Genomic DNA, 12,462 nt, shown 5'->3' on the forward strand with positions numbered 1-12,462 from the left:
CTTGTGAAGCACTTCCTCTGCAGGATTCCTGAAGGAACAGAGTGCACCCTGTGAACTTACCGTGACAACACCTGTGATTTACCGTTTAAAAAAAAAAAAAAAAAAAAAAAAGCAAGAGTACCAAGACATCAAGGGGAATACAATGGATAGACTCTGACCGTTAAGCCATTTCAACCATGAGGTCTTGTGAACCATTCCACGCACCCAGATACTGGACTTTGGCCAGCTGTAGTAATTTTACTACAGAACACTACACCTTGCAGTTAAAATAAAAATAAATTAAAAAAAAAAAAAATCAGGACTTCATCAGGACTTCAATACAGACAGTTACATCAAGATCCAGAAGTTCTGCAACCTGGTCCCAGGAGCAGACCCCAACCCTCGTCTCGTACTACCTTTCAGCAAAACAATATTCAACTGAATAACTCTCTCTCCGGCCTCCTTCAATCACCACGTGGATTCATGGAGAACGCTCTCGCCCCATCTACCCGTTCCTCCTACTCGACTGCCTGGTCTTCATTTACTCACTTTTGCGAGTAAAAAAAAAAAAAAAAAAAAAAAAAAAAACGGATCTCATACCTCTTTCAACCTACAGCACCTCCTCACCTTCATCACTCACCTCAGGCTGTCTCTATGTTTAGCCCCCTCCTCTATTTAGATGCTACCTAGCGGGCATTCAGTATCAATTTCGCCTCCAATCTTTCTCCTCTCGTCCGTTCTAGAGATAGCGGATCTCTAGAGAGAACGCTCAGAGGTATGGAGAAAAGCCTGCTCCCCTCCTCTCCATCAAGTTAATCAATCTCTACTGACCTTCTCCTTTGTCTCATCACTGCTCTCTGGCAAGGATGCTTCAACCTATTCAACGACATCGTCATGGAAACCCTGTGCCTGACCGTCGCCTTTGGATTTCTCCGCTGTGCAGAATTCTCAACTCCATCAATTTCCAACTTCCCAGCTCTAGGCCTCAAGTGCTCAGATCTCTCTCAAATCCCCGGAAACCACTTTATCCACCTCATCAGATCTTCAAAAATGGTCCAATTAAGCCGAGGATTCAGTATCTTCTGTCAGATCCCCTCTTCGACAGCTCCAGATCTATACTTACGAGTCACTGGTTCTCATCCCGTTTATGCACCCTCTCGTCACGGATCGGACTTTCTTCTACTATTTTTCCCCCCATTCATTCTGGATCAGAGCAGCTGCCTCCGCGGCTAGCGCAGGTATCAACACTTTGATTAAGTCTATGGGGCGCTGGATCTCTTCAGCTGTGAACTTTTATATTAGATCATCCTCTGCAGACATCGCCACAGCTCACCAAGCACTTGTTAGCTTGCCCGGAGTGGGGGGCGCCCTCTCCGCCAGGCCCACCAGAGGTTTCCTCCCTGCAGGGGGGTTTTTCCTCTCCACAGTGCGGACGGCTTATAGGCATAGGTTGTCTACTAACATCTCTTGTTTTTTCTCTTTTCTTCTAGCTTTTGTTTATGTGTGCGGCTCTGCGATCTCTTTTCTATCCCACGGTGTGGTTCTTGCGGGGAGCCGGGGGTCCTCTTTTGGGGGGAAGTGAGTCTCACTCCCCCGGCTGTCCGGGTCGGCCTCTCGTCTCAACCACTGCCGCCCGGCTGTTCCTCGCCGGCCTGAGGGGACCCCCGGCCACATCCTATTCTTCTGCTGCTTATGCGCTAAGCCTTCCAGGCCTCAACCTTGCTGTCCCATCTCCTCTCTTCTATTTCAGGTCCAGGACCATTTCAGCCCCCTCATGCAGTAGGCCGTGCCTCCACCTGCCGAGCGGGCCCCGACCGAGGGGGGGGGGGTTTCTCTGTTTTCGTCTCTCCTAAACGGACCCGAGACACTTTTTCCTAAGCTCTCCACGCCGCCCAGCTGCCAGCTTAGCTGCCTGAGGATGCTGCACTGAGTTGCGAAGGATCTGTCCTTTTGTCCTGTTCGTCCCCTTCCTGTCTCTTGCTCCACTAAACGCCCAGCAGCCAGAGGATGCTGCCTGACCCGTCGGGAGCGAGAGTCAGTTTGTTGTATGTTATATGTCTAAACTTTGCTCTCTCTCTCACTTTTACGTCACCCAGCAGTCGGAGGATGCTGCCTGACCTGGCGGAAAGTGTTTATATCTAATCCTTTGCTCTTCTCATGTCTCCCTCTCTACGTCGCCCAGCAGCCAGAGGATGCTGCCTGACCCAACGTGAAGGGAAAACTCTTCGTCCCCCTATCTCGTCCTGCTATCAGTATCTAACCTCAATGTTACTAAGCACCATTCCCAAACTCCAGCCCTCAATCTCGCCATCCCTCAAACTCGTCTCACTCTTAAACTCTCAAATGTCTCACCCCTCTCAAGCCTCCTAAGCAACCGGACAAATCCTCTCATCTGGTCTCATTCTTAATATCTCACTCCCAATTTCGCCTCCTCTCAAGCCCTCGTAGGCAACCAGTGAATTATTATTATTATTATTATGCATAATTTTCAATATGCATTTTTTACATTTTTTGACTCTCAAGGGACACATAGAAATAACGTTTTTTTAATAATTTTTTAGCAACACCATGTCTCAACTGTGCTGTGCTGCTCTATACAGTCTCTGATCTTTACATGCAATAAAAGTTGCAAGAAGTAATTGTTGCTTCCTGACCGTTTTTGTTATTTTCTCATTGATGTTCACTGATTTATTGCATGAGAGTGTTTAGCAAACCTTTTTTATATATATATAATTCCATGATTACAAGGCGTGGTGTTACTCACCTAGAAACAGTGTAGGTTTTCTTATCCTTTCAAGATAAGCTGTCTGCCTCCCCCAACAGTCACTCACCCAGTTCCTTTGTTTGCCACATGTCAATCAAAGTAAAGATGAAAGGAACTGAGGTGTTTTTAGTCTGGCAGCTTGATTTGAGAGCAGCCAAGTTCTCTGCAATCTCATTATTATTAGTATTATTATTGTAGACATTTGGCAGACACCTTTATCCAATAATCAATGTTCACCTCTCAGCAGTGCAAATACTGTGCTTGAATCTGTTGCTCATTGATACTGATAAGGGAAATGTTATTCTAATTTTCAATTCATTTCACTTTTTATTTTCAGTGAGGACACTGAAGAAAACCCTCCCCCCTCAACAAGTGAGAGTTTTGATGTTTCTCAGCAGAAAAGGCATACTCATCATGCATACTCATCATGGATACATTTCGGGCACCCCAAAGCTCTCCAAAAAGGCCACCTTTTGAATGAAATATTGGACAAAAAAAAAGGGGGGATTACAAAATCTAATTCATGTGGCAATGGATAGCATGTGAGGTGCCAGAAGTTCACATCCCTTTTAGAACTTGCTCAAGAAACTAGTGTATCACTGGACATAAAGATTTACACAATGTTCATTTTTGGAGAGGTTTGGAGAGGTTTGGGGACCCTTTGTAAAAACTCCTGTAGAATTTGATCCCTTTATTCAAATAGTTCCAAATTTTTACCCAGTATAGTAGACATCTTGGTGAAGCACTGGAAAATCTGTCTCTTTTCATATGCTACAAGTTGAAAAAATGACTATAGAACATAAAAAATTAAAAGCGTTTGTTGTTTTTTTATGTATTTTTTTCTGGATATCTCCTTCCAGTGTGGTACTGAGTAAGACTTTTATCACACCTGAGGTTTTATTCTTGATGCCCAAGGGGTTACCTTGAATTCAAGCCCTGAACCATGCCTGTGCTGTCTATACTTTGGAAGATATTGTGATTTATTTAAGGGCACAGCCCCCCAGGCGGAAATTGTCTGTGAGGGGCTGGGGTTTTGAGAGGTTAAATAAATGCAGTGAATACAATGGAATGAATGGTGATGAGCTTCTCTATGTTGCACGCAGTGCACACCTTTCCTCAGTAGAGCCAAAGAAAGACTGAGAAGTAAAAACCGCGCGCTGCTGACTGGATTGTCCCGCAGGCCAGAGCAATACACCACAGAGCAATCGATGCTCTCCACGGATACGTAAAAAATAAAAAATTAACGGAAGGATTTGGGTGAAATACATACAAATGAGTATTAATACTCGTTACATTCACCCCCCCTGAATTTCACCAAAATCCTGTTCGTATACCCGACAGGATATACAGTAAACCAAAAACATAGCATACACCTTATGAACGACTGACTACTTAGTCTCCACTGGCACAAGTTCACATAAAGAATCTTCATCTTTAGTCTCAGCTTTACAAGCTACCTGCTGAACAGGTTCAGAGAACTCAAAGGGTGATCAAGCCTCAGGCTCTCCTAGAATAATATGATGCCAAGTACATCATACAACCACTTGGCCTACCATTACTTTGTTCCATAACGTGTAACCAAATAAAATATACCAAAACACATCGGTTATTCATTTAAACAAAAGAAAAAGGAAACCCCTCAAAATAGTGTAAGCAGTGACTGGGATTTCTTACTAACTGTGTTTGCAAAACCCTGCATAGTGAACGGTCTCTGACCCATCGTCTCTATAAGGCGGTTAACTGACTTTACTACTCTGCCTACACATGTTCTGACTACACCTGGTGTGTTCCCTGACTCTTGTCTAAGTACATCTTGGTCATTAGCTACAATAACTGGTACATCTGTGTCAGGAATGTCTGACGGGTCTGAGTCAAGGGCAACAGCTAGGCTGTCACAGTCAGCGAGCGGGTCAGCGTTAGTCTCGTTTGCACTAGGCCCCTGAGCTTGACAGTCTTCGTCTAAATTGTCTCTGCGACTGGGCTGTACAGTGTTCTGACTTGACTGGTCTGGCTCTGTCAGCATTCCAAACGACTCCTCTTCATCCAAAGACTCCTGGCTTACAGTGTCAGTTGGTCCATTCAGTATCCATGAGCTGGTTCTTTCCTCAGAGTTTTCCTCTTCCAGAGAGTCAATGGGATCCACAGACTCGCACTCTGAATCTCTGACATCAGCCAACTGAGATTCGCAAGAATCACCGTCCTCAGGCAACTTGACAGGTAAGAAACTGATGTCCAGAATGAGGTTCCTATGGACCACCTTGGTGTTCCCTTGTCTATCCGTCAGTTTGTATATGTGTGTCTGTGGATTTCTGTCGATAACTGTGTACACGGTTCCTTCCCATTTGTCTGCAAGTTTTCTTTTTCCTCGTTCTCTCTTGTTTGCAAGAAGAACCCGGTCCCCCTTGTTCAGGTGAGTACCTTTGACCTTTCTGTTGTAACCTCTGGCTTGTTTTTGTTGTTCTTTTATAGTATGCTGCTGAGCAATGTTCTCAGCTTCATGGAGATCGGACATTAGGGTCTTTACATAGCTGCCATGGTCAACAACCACGGGATCTCTCAAAACTTGCTTAAACATCACATCTACCGGAAGTCTTGGAACACGACCAAACATGAGGTGGAATGGAGCGTAACAGGTCGTCTCATGTACTGTTGCATTGTATACAAACGTCAAGGTTTGTATTTGTTGAGGCCACTGTTGCTTTGCTCTCAATGGGAGTGAACGGAGCATATTGCTGAGCGTTCTGTTGAACCTTTCAGTCCCTCCGTTCCCCATGGGGTGATATGCCGTAGTGTGTGACTTGGTGACTACTGAAAGCTTGAGCAATTCCACGATGAGCTCACTCTCGAAGTTGGCGCCTTGATCTGCGTGAATCCGTTCAGCAAATCCATATACACAAAATACGTTGTCCCATAACTTTCTGGCAACTTGCTTTGTTGTTTGGTTTGAACAAGGAAAGGCGTGGGCCAATTTCGTGAAGTGATCCGTTAAGACCAGTACATCCACTGAACGCTGCTTGCTATCTTCAGCACACCAGAAGTCAATACACACCAACTCCATAGGAGCGGAAGTCCTAATACTTTCAAGCGGGGCTCGAGCAGAAGGTTCCGGTGTCTTGGCCAGGATACATCGCTGACAACACTTGACATATTCTTTGACATCTTGCTCCATCTTGGGCCAGAAGAAGCGCTGTCTGGCCAAGTGAAGTGTTCTTCCCTGTCCTTGATGGCCAGCGAGATCATGTATGCCATTCAATGCTTTCTCCTTCAGACTTTGTGGCAGTACATACTGGTGTCTTTTCTGTTTGCTCAAGGGGTCCTTAGTCACTCTGTAAAGTACTCCATTTTGGACTTTCAGTCTCTCCCACTGCTTGTTGAGTACTAAGGCTCCTGAATCAAATCCATTCCTCTCTCGCCTTGAAGGACGTCTTTTGCGGTTCACAAAGGGAATGACCTTGGAAATGGTGGGGTCAAGTTCCTGACTCCTTTGGAGCTCCTCCAGAGAGAACACAGGAAGAGGATCTTGTCCTGGCGGTGCGAGCTGCTGGAGCGACTGGACAAGCTGTGCTGCTCTAGATTCTGTTGCCATATCCCATTTGTCTTGAGACTCGAGGACTGCTTTAACTGCTGCAGCACTGCAGGAGCGTGGAGGATAGTCTGACGGATTCACTGTCGCTGCTGGAGCTTGCTTTTTGGCCCGGTGACACTGGACCTTCAGACGGAAGGCGTCCTGAACCGTGTCTTCTCTCACTGCATCAGCTTCAGCAAGTAGGCTGTGGTATTGCTCATTGAGGAGTCTGTGACTGACTGATTTGGCAAATGGATCCCGACTGAGCGCATCAGCTACGATGTTCTTGCTTCCTGCAATGTGTTTCAGGTCGAATGAGTAGGGAGCGAGTTTAGCCACCCAGCGCTGCTCACAAGCATCGAGTTTTGGTTTTGTCATTATGTATGTAAGTGGATTGTTGTCTGTCCACACTGTGAAAGAATGCCCCTTGAGCCAATGGCTGAACTTTTCACAAACACTCCATTTTAATGCTAAAAATTCAAGTCTGTGAGCTGGGTATCGTTTCTGTGAACCACTCAGAGTTTTGCTTGCAAAAGCGATGGGGCGTGCTTTGTCTTCGCCAGCTGGTATCTGCGATAAAACAGCGCCAAGCCCGTCCAGCGAGGCATCGGTTGACAGGATCAGTGGCTTTGAGAAATCAGGATGTGCAAGAACCACACAGTGCAACAGCTTCTCTTTCAGGCTAAGAAAGGCAGAGTCACATTCTGTGGTCCAGTCTGAGGTTGTCAGTTTCCTGAAGGCACCTGAGTGTTTTACCATCTTCTCTTTTCCCCTCCTCTTCTGACCCGCAGTGAGAGCAAAGAGTGGCTTGGCAATGGAAGAGCAGTTGGGGATGAAGTGTTGATAATAAAATATCATCCCTAAGAAGGACTTGACCCTTCGCACTGAGGGAGTGCAGCCATCTTCTTCCATTAAGTCTGACTTTGACATGTTGGAGATCAGATCCACTTTTGCTGGGTCCACAGCTACTCCATTGCCGTCAATAATGTGACCCAGGAATTTCACAGACGCCCGCAGTAGATGACATTTTTTCGGACTTAATTTGAGGTTGTGGTGCCGCAGCCTCTGGAACACAACTTCCAGCCTATCCAAGGCTTCCCTTTCTGTTGGAGCGAACACTAGAAGGTCGTCCAGATAGCACAACAAGCTGCTGAAGTTTAAGTCTTCGAATATGCACAACATCATTCGCATGAATGAAGCTGGACTGTTGCATAATCCCTGTGGCATGCGATTATATTCATATAAGCCCATCGGCGTCGTGAAAGCGGTGTATTTCTTGTCCTCTTCTCTCATGGGCACATTGTAGAAACCGGACGTCAGGTCCATGGTGCTGAAGTACGTGTTGCCCCCTAAAGCAGCCAAGCAATCGGACTGATGTGGGAGTGGATGTGCGTCTTTGAGTGTTCTCGCATTGAGCCATCTGAAGTCTGTACATACCCGAAGACCCCCGTCCTTTTTCCACACCATCACTAGAGGGGAGGCATATTCACTCATTGATTTTCTGATTATCTCCTGTTCCTCCATCTCTGTCAGAACTTGCCGTAGCTTCAGGTAGTGAGCTGGTGGTACTCGTCTGTATGGGAGGCGGAACGGACGTTCGTCGGTAAGCCGGATACGATGCACAAAACCTTTAGTCTCACCACAATCCAAGGCATGCTTAGAGAACACATCATTGTAGTTTACTAGTATCTGGACTAGCTCTTGCTTTGCTAACTGACTAGCCTCACAGGACTCAATGTCAACACCACCTAACCCTACATCTGTCAGCCTTTGTTTCAGGTTTGTGGAGTCGGTCACAATGGACTGTTTCTCTGGGATGACCTTCTCCCTTTGGCTGGAGCCTTGAAAAACTGTAAAATCCTCCACAGCTAGACAGGGAGACACATCCGCCAGCTTGCAGTTCCTCTTCAACGTGATAGGTTTGTCTGATAGATTGGTTATCTTCATGGGGACCCATCGGTCGCCCCACATGGATGTGACTACTCTGCCCACCATGATGTTCCGTGGCATGGACTTTGATGTGGTAGGTTCAATCACGATGGTGCTTCCAGACGACATAGGAACATTGCTGGGTAGTCTTCCCCATACTAAATGTTCCTGCTCAGAGAGTAGAGTGACCGCCTGAGTAAGCTTCACTGTGCCGATTTTGCTGGGCATCTCTCCACCCCTCCAACGAGTGAGACTTGTCATCATATCAAGGAAATGTTCACATTCTGGAGATGACTGAGGACTGCCATGGGATATGAGCCTCCAATAATCATCTCTGCTCTTCATCTGGTGCATGATGTGCTTTATAACATTCGTGCCAAGAATGAGGTCGTCGTGTTGGCCTGACACCACGAGAACAGGAACTATGCAGCTCACTCCATACACTTTCAACTCGACCTCGTACATGCACTTTGGTTGTACTTTTTGCCCTCCACAACCAACTAGAATGACTGGTTCTGTCAACGGTTTCTCTTCGGAAAGAACTTTCTCTTGTAACATTTTCTGCTCTGCGGCCTCACTAAAGGTACAGGCCATAGAACCTGAATCCAGCATTCCCTTCAACTGGAACTGACTGTTTACAATGACTGGAGCATAAAATAATTCACTGAACGGCTGTACTTTCTGTGTATTCTGCACCACTACCTGAACGCCTGCCGGTACTGCAGTGCATGCGTTCACATACTGCCGTTCCAGATCTTCATCTTCCCACTCGAGGGTTTGTTTCTTTTCTTCGCCCACACGTCCCCTCTCGAAATGCGGGCCCGTTAGTTTAACGGCTGTGCTGCTGGGGGTGTAGGGGTGGTTTGCTGATTGTGTCTGGGCTCACTCTTTGGGCAATCTCTCTTCCAGTGACCGTGCTCAAAGCATGACAGACACAGGCCCTCCTGCCTACAATGTGAGAGAGTAGTATGATTTGTAGCTTTACAAACCTTGCAACGCTTCAGGTGGGTTGACCGCTGTGCTCTGTCCGTTTGCTTGTTTTGTGCCAGCATACGATCGAGAAGACTGACCAGAGTTTGCATGCAGCTATCAGCCTGAGCAGGAGAAGAGACCATTACCTCAGTCTGGACAGGGGGGACCACTGGACAGCTAGAAGTCATCACATCTTCAGACGTCTGGACATGGGCTGTCACATGCTTCACGTTGGCAGAACGTCTCGGTCTGGTCAGTAGCTGTGCTTTCATTTCCGTCTGGTACTCATCTAAATGCTCCTGTATCTCACTTGCCATCCACTTGTCAGCTGTTTTAAACTTCATCACTGCAGCGAGTGCGGGGTCCGGGCAATGCTTGACAAACATCCTTGTCACCGCGCGGCTGGGGTCCCCGATGCTCTCGCCCTGCCTCTTCAAGCCCTCGTCTGCCACATCAACCGCCTTGTTCAAACGGATCCAATAGTCCATGGCATTTTCTCCTGCAACTGGTAAGGTACTGTAGAAATCAGCAAGGGGCATGGATGAATATGTCATCTCACTGAAATGCTGTTTCAGTATATCTGTGATTACCTTGGGGTTCTCATTAGGCTTCAATGATGGGTTACTGCGGAGTGTTATCTTTATTATATCTTTGGCCTTCCCCATTAGTCTGGATATTATCTCTTGTGACTACTCTTGCACTGGAACACCTCTCTTCCTTAAGTACACTTCCATGAGCTCTTCCCACTCGTGAACTGAGTGTTTGTCAGACCCATCTCCTCTGAAACAGGGGGGCTCCTTCACATCTGACTGCATAACTAGCTTTACACCAGTCAGGTTGAGTAAGGGTGAGTCAGTGAGTGGCTGGTCTGCACCTATGCTCTGAGCCTGTGTGCTTCTACCCTCCCTTCCCTTATTATCCCTCTGTAACTGAGCAGAGATGGACTGGCCTATTTGTTGAGCTATCTGTGTGATGAGATCACCTATCTCTGGATTGGTCATGTCCTGACTGGGTGAGAGTGTGTCTCTAAGTATGCGTGTGGAGCTTTAGCTGGAGGTTGAGGTAAGTTTGCAAAACCTACAGCTCTATCTGGAGATTGAGGTAATTCTCTGAAAAACCTCCCCCTCCCAGAACCAAATTCAAGCTCATCAGTATCTGCAGTACCAAGCTGGTGTTGATCCAATCGATGACGACGGCTGATGTTGATCTGGTCGACGACGAAGGGATCCGGGTCACGGCACCAATGTAGCCCGTCTGACTACGATTCTGCGTTGTGTTCTGGTGTATGGATAATGAACAGGACTCTGGACACTGGTTGCCGGTTTCTGGTCTTTTATTCTGACTGAATTAGATGAAATAAATGCAGTGAATACAATGGAATGAATGGTGATGAGCTTCTCTATGTTGCACGCAGTGCACACCTCTCCTCAGTAGAGCCAAAGACAGACTGAGCTGGATTCAATTGATAATACAATAATACAGCTACTTCATTGACCATTACTTAAAACTAATAACATTCTTACAGTGTATAGAAAAATATATATTCCTGCTGCAAAGATTTAACATTTTAAAAGGAAACAATGACAAAAGGAATTGCTCCTAATAAATCAATAAGAAATAATAATATATTTATAAATAAAATAAATCGTTCAGATAAAAGTACTAGATTATAAAAATAAATACATTTTTGTATCAAACACATTACATTAAAAGACCACCGGCTATATTGTAAATAATGGCAACTCAGCCAAATAAATGCAATATACAACAATACAACTGTAGATTAACATACCTGAATTAGATGAAATAAATGCAGTGAATACAATGGAATGAATGGTGATGAGCTTCTCTATGTTGCACGCAGTGCACACCTGACATGAGGAAAAGTAAAGTGAGCGAGTGCTTACACGTGGGAAGCTACAGACACCCTGCTAGCATGTACTGAAACTAGCTAGCCTAACATTGCAACACTCGGTAAAGAAAACGCTTAACAAATTACTATTTCATCACAATCAATTCGTTAGCAACACAACAATGCTGGAATACATTTTAACATATTTACATAAAGTTTCACTTGTTCTAAAAGTTTATATTATATGTACATTGGCGCATACTCAAACACATACCTCTCCTCAGTAGAGCCAAAGACAGACTGAGGAGTAAAAACCGCGCGCTGCTGACTGGATTGTCCCGCAGGCCAGAGCAATACACCACAGAGCAATCGATACTCTCCACGGATACGTAAAAAATAAAAAAACTAACGGAAGGATTTGGGTGAAATACATACAAACGAGTATTAATACTCGTTTCACAGGCATTACATTTTTGTAATTACATTTTACAATTGAAATGTGTGGAGGACAAAAGGAAATTTTGGAGGAATCACCCCCAGCTCACTAAACATAAAAGTCATGAAAGCAGAAATGCAATCGCATGCGGCCACACCACCTTGAATAAGCCTGATCTCGTCTGATCTCAGAAGCTAAGCAATGTTGGGCTTGGTTAGTACTTGGATGGGAGACCACCTGGGAATATCAAGTGCTGCAGGCATTACATTTTTGTAATTACATTTTACAATTGAAATGTGTGGAGGACAAAAGGAAATTTTGGAGGAATCACCCCCAGCTCACTAAACATAAAAGTCATGAAAGCAGAAATGCAATCGCCTGCAGCCACACCACCTTGAATAAACCTGATCTCGTCTGATCTCAGAAGCTAAGCAATGTTGGGCTTGGTTAGTACTTGGATGGGAGACCACCTGGGAATATCAAGTGCTGCAGGCATTACATTTTTGTAATTACATTTTACAATTGAAATGTGTGGACAAAAGGAAATTTTGGAGGAATCACCCCCAGCTCACTAAACATAAAAGTCATGAAAGCAGAAATGCAATCGCCTGCGGCCACACCACCTTGAATAAGCCTGATCTCGTCTGATCGCAGAAGCTAAGCAATGTTGGGCTTGGTTAGTACTTGGATGGGAGACCACCTGGGAATATCAGGTGCTGCAGGCATTACATTTTACAATTGAAATGTGTGGAGGACAAAAGGAAATTTTGGAGTAATCACCCCCAGCTCACTAAACATAAAAGTCATGAAAGCAGAAATGCAATCGCCTGCGGCCACACCACCTTGAATAAGCCTGATCTCGTCTGATCTCAGAAGCTACCCAATGTTGGGCTTGGTTAGTACTTGGATGGGAGACCACCTGGGAATATCAAGTGCTGCAGGCATTACATTTTTGTAATTACATT

At 45.5% G+C, this 12,462-nt stretch overlaps 3 non-coding genes and 1 pseudogene across 3 annotated transcripts; all 4 read left to right on the forward strand.

The window, feature by feature from the left end:
• Positions 1 to 11,640: 11,640 nt before the first annotated feature.
• On the forward strand, positions 11,641 to 11,759 carry LOC131711287 (5S ribosomal RNA). Its single transcript, XR_009313170.1, has one exon. It is a non-coding gene; the product is annotated as a 5S ribosomal RNA (ribosomal RNA).
• Positions 11,760 to 11,873: 114 nt separating this feature from the next.
• LOC131717389 (5S ribosomal RNA) lies at positions 11,874 to 11,992 on the forward strand. The gene has a single exon (XR_009316275.1). It is a non-coding gene; the product is annotated as a 5S ribosomal RNA (ribosomal RNA).
• Positions 11,993 to 12,103: 111 nt separating this feature from the next.
• LOC131713011 (5S ribosomal RNA) lies at positions 12,104 to 12,222 on the forward strand. Its single transcript, XR_009314898.1, has one exon. It is a non-coding gene; the product is annotated as a 5S ribosomal RNA (ribosomal RNA).
• A 100-nt stretch (positions 12,223 to 12,322) lies between these two features.
• Positions 12,323 to 12,441, forward strand: LOC131713522 (5S ribosomal RNA; annotated as a pseudogene).
• Positions 12,442 to 12,462: the final 21 nt, after the last annotated feature.

This window comes from Acipenser ruthenus, chromosome 44 (assembly GCF_902713425.1).
Source record: "Acipenser ruthenus chromosome 44, fAciRut3.2 maternal haplotype, whole genome shotgun sequence".
NCBI classification, from domain to species: domain Eukaryota; kingdom Metazoa; phylum Chordata; class Actinopteri; order Acipenseriformes; family Acipenseridae; genus Acipenser; species Acipenser ruthenus.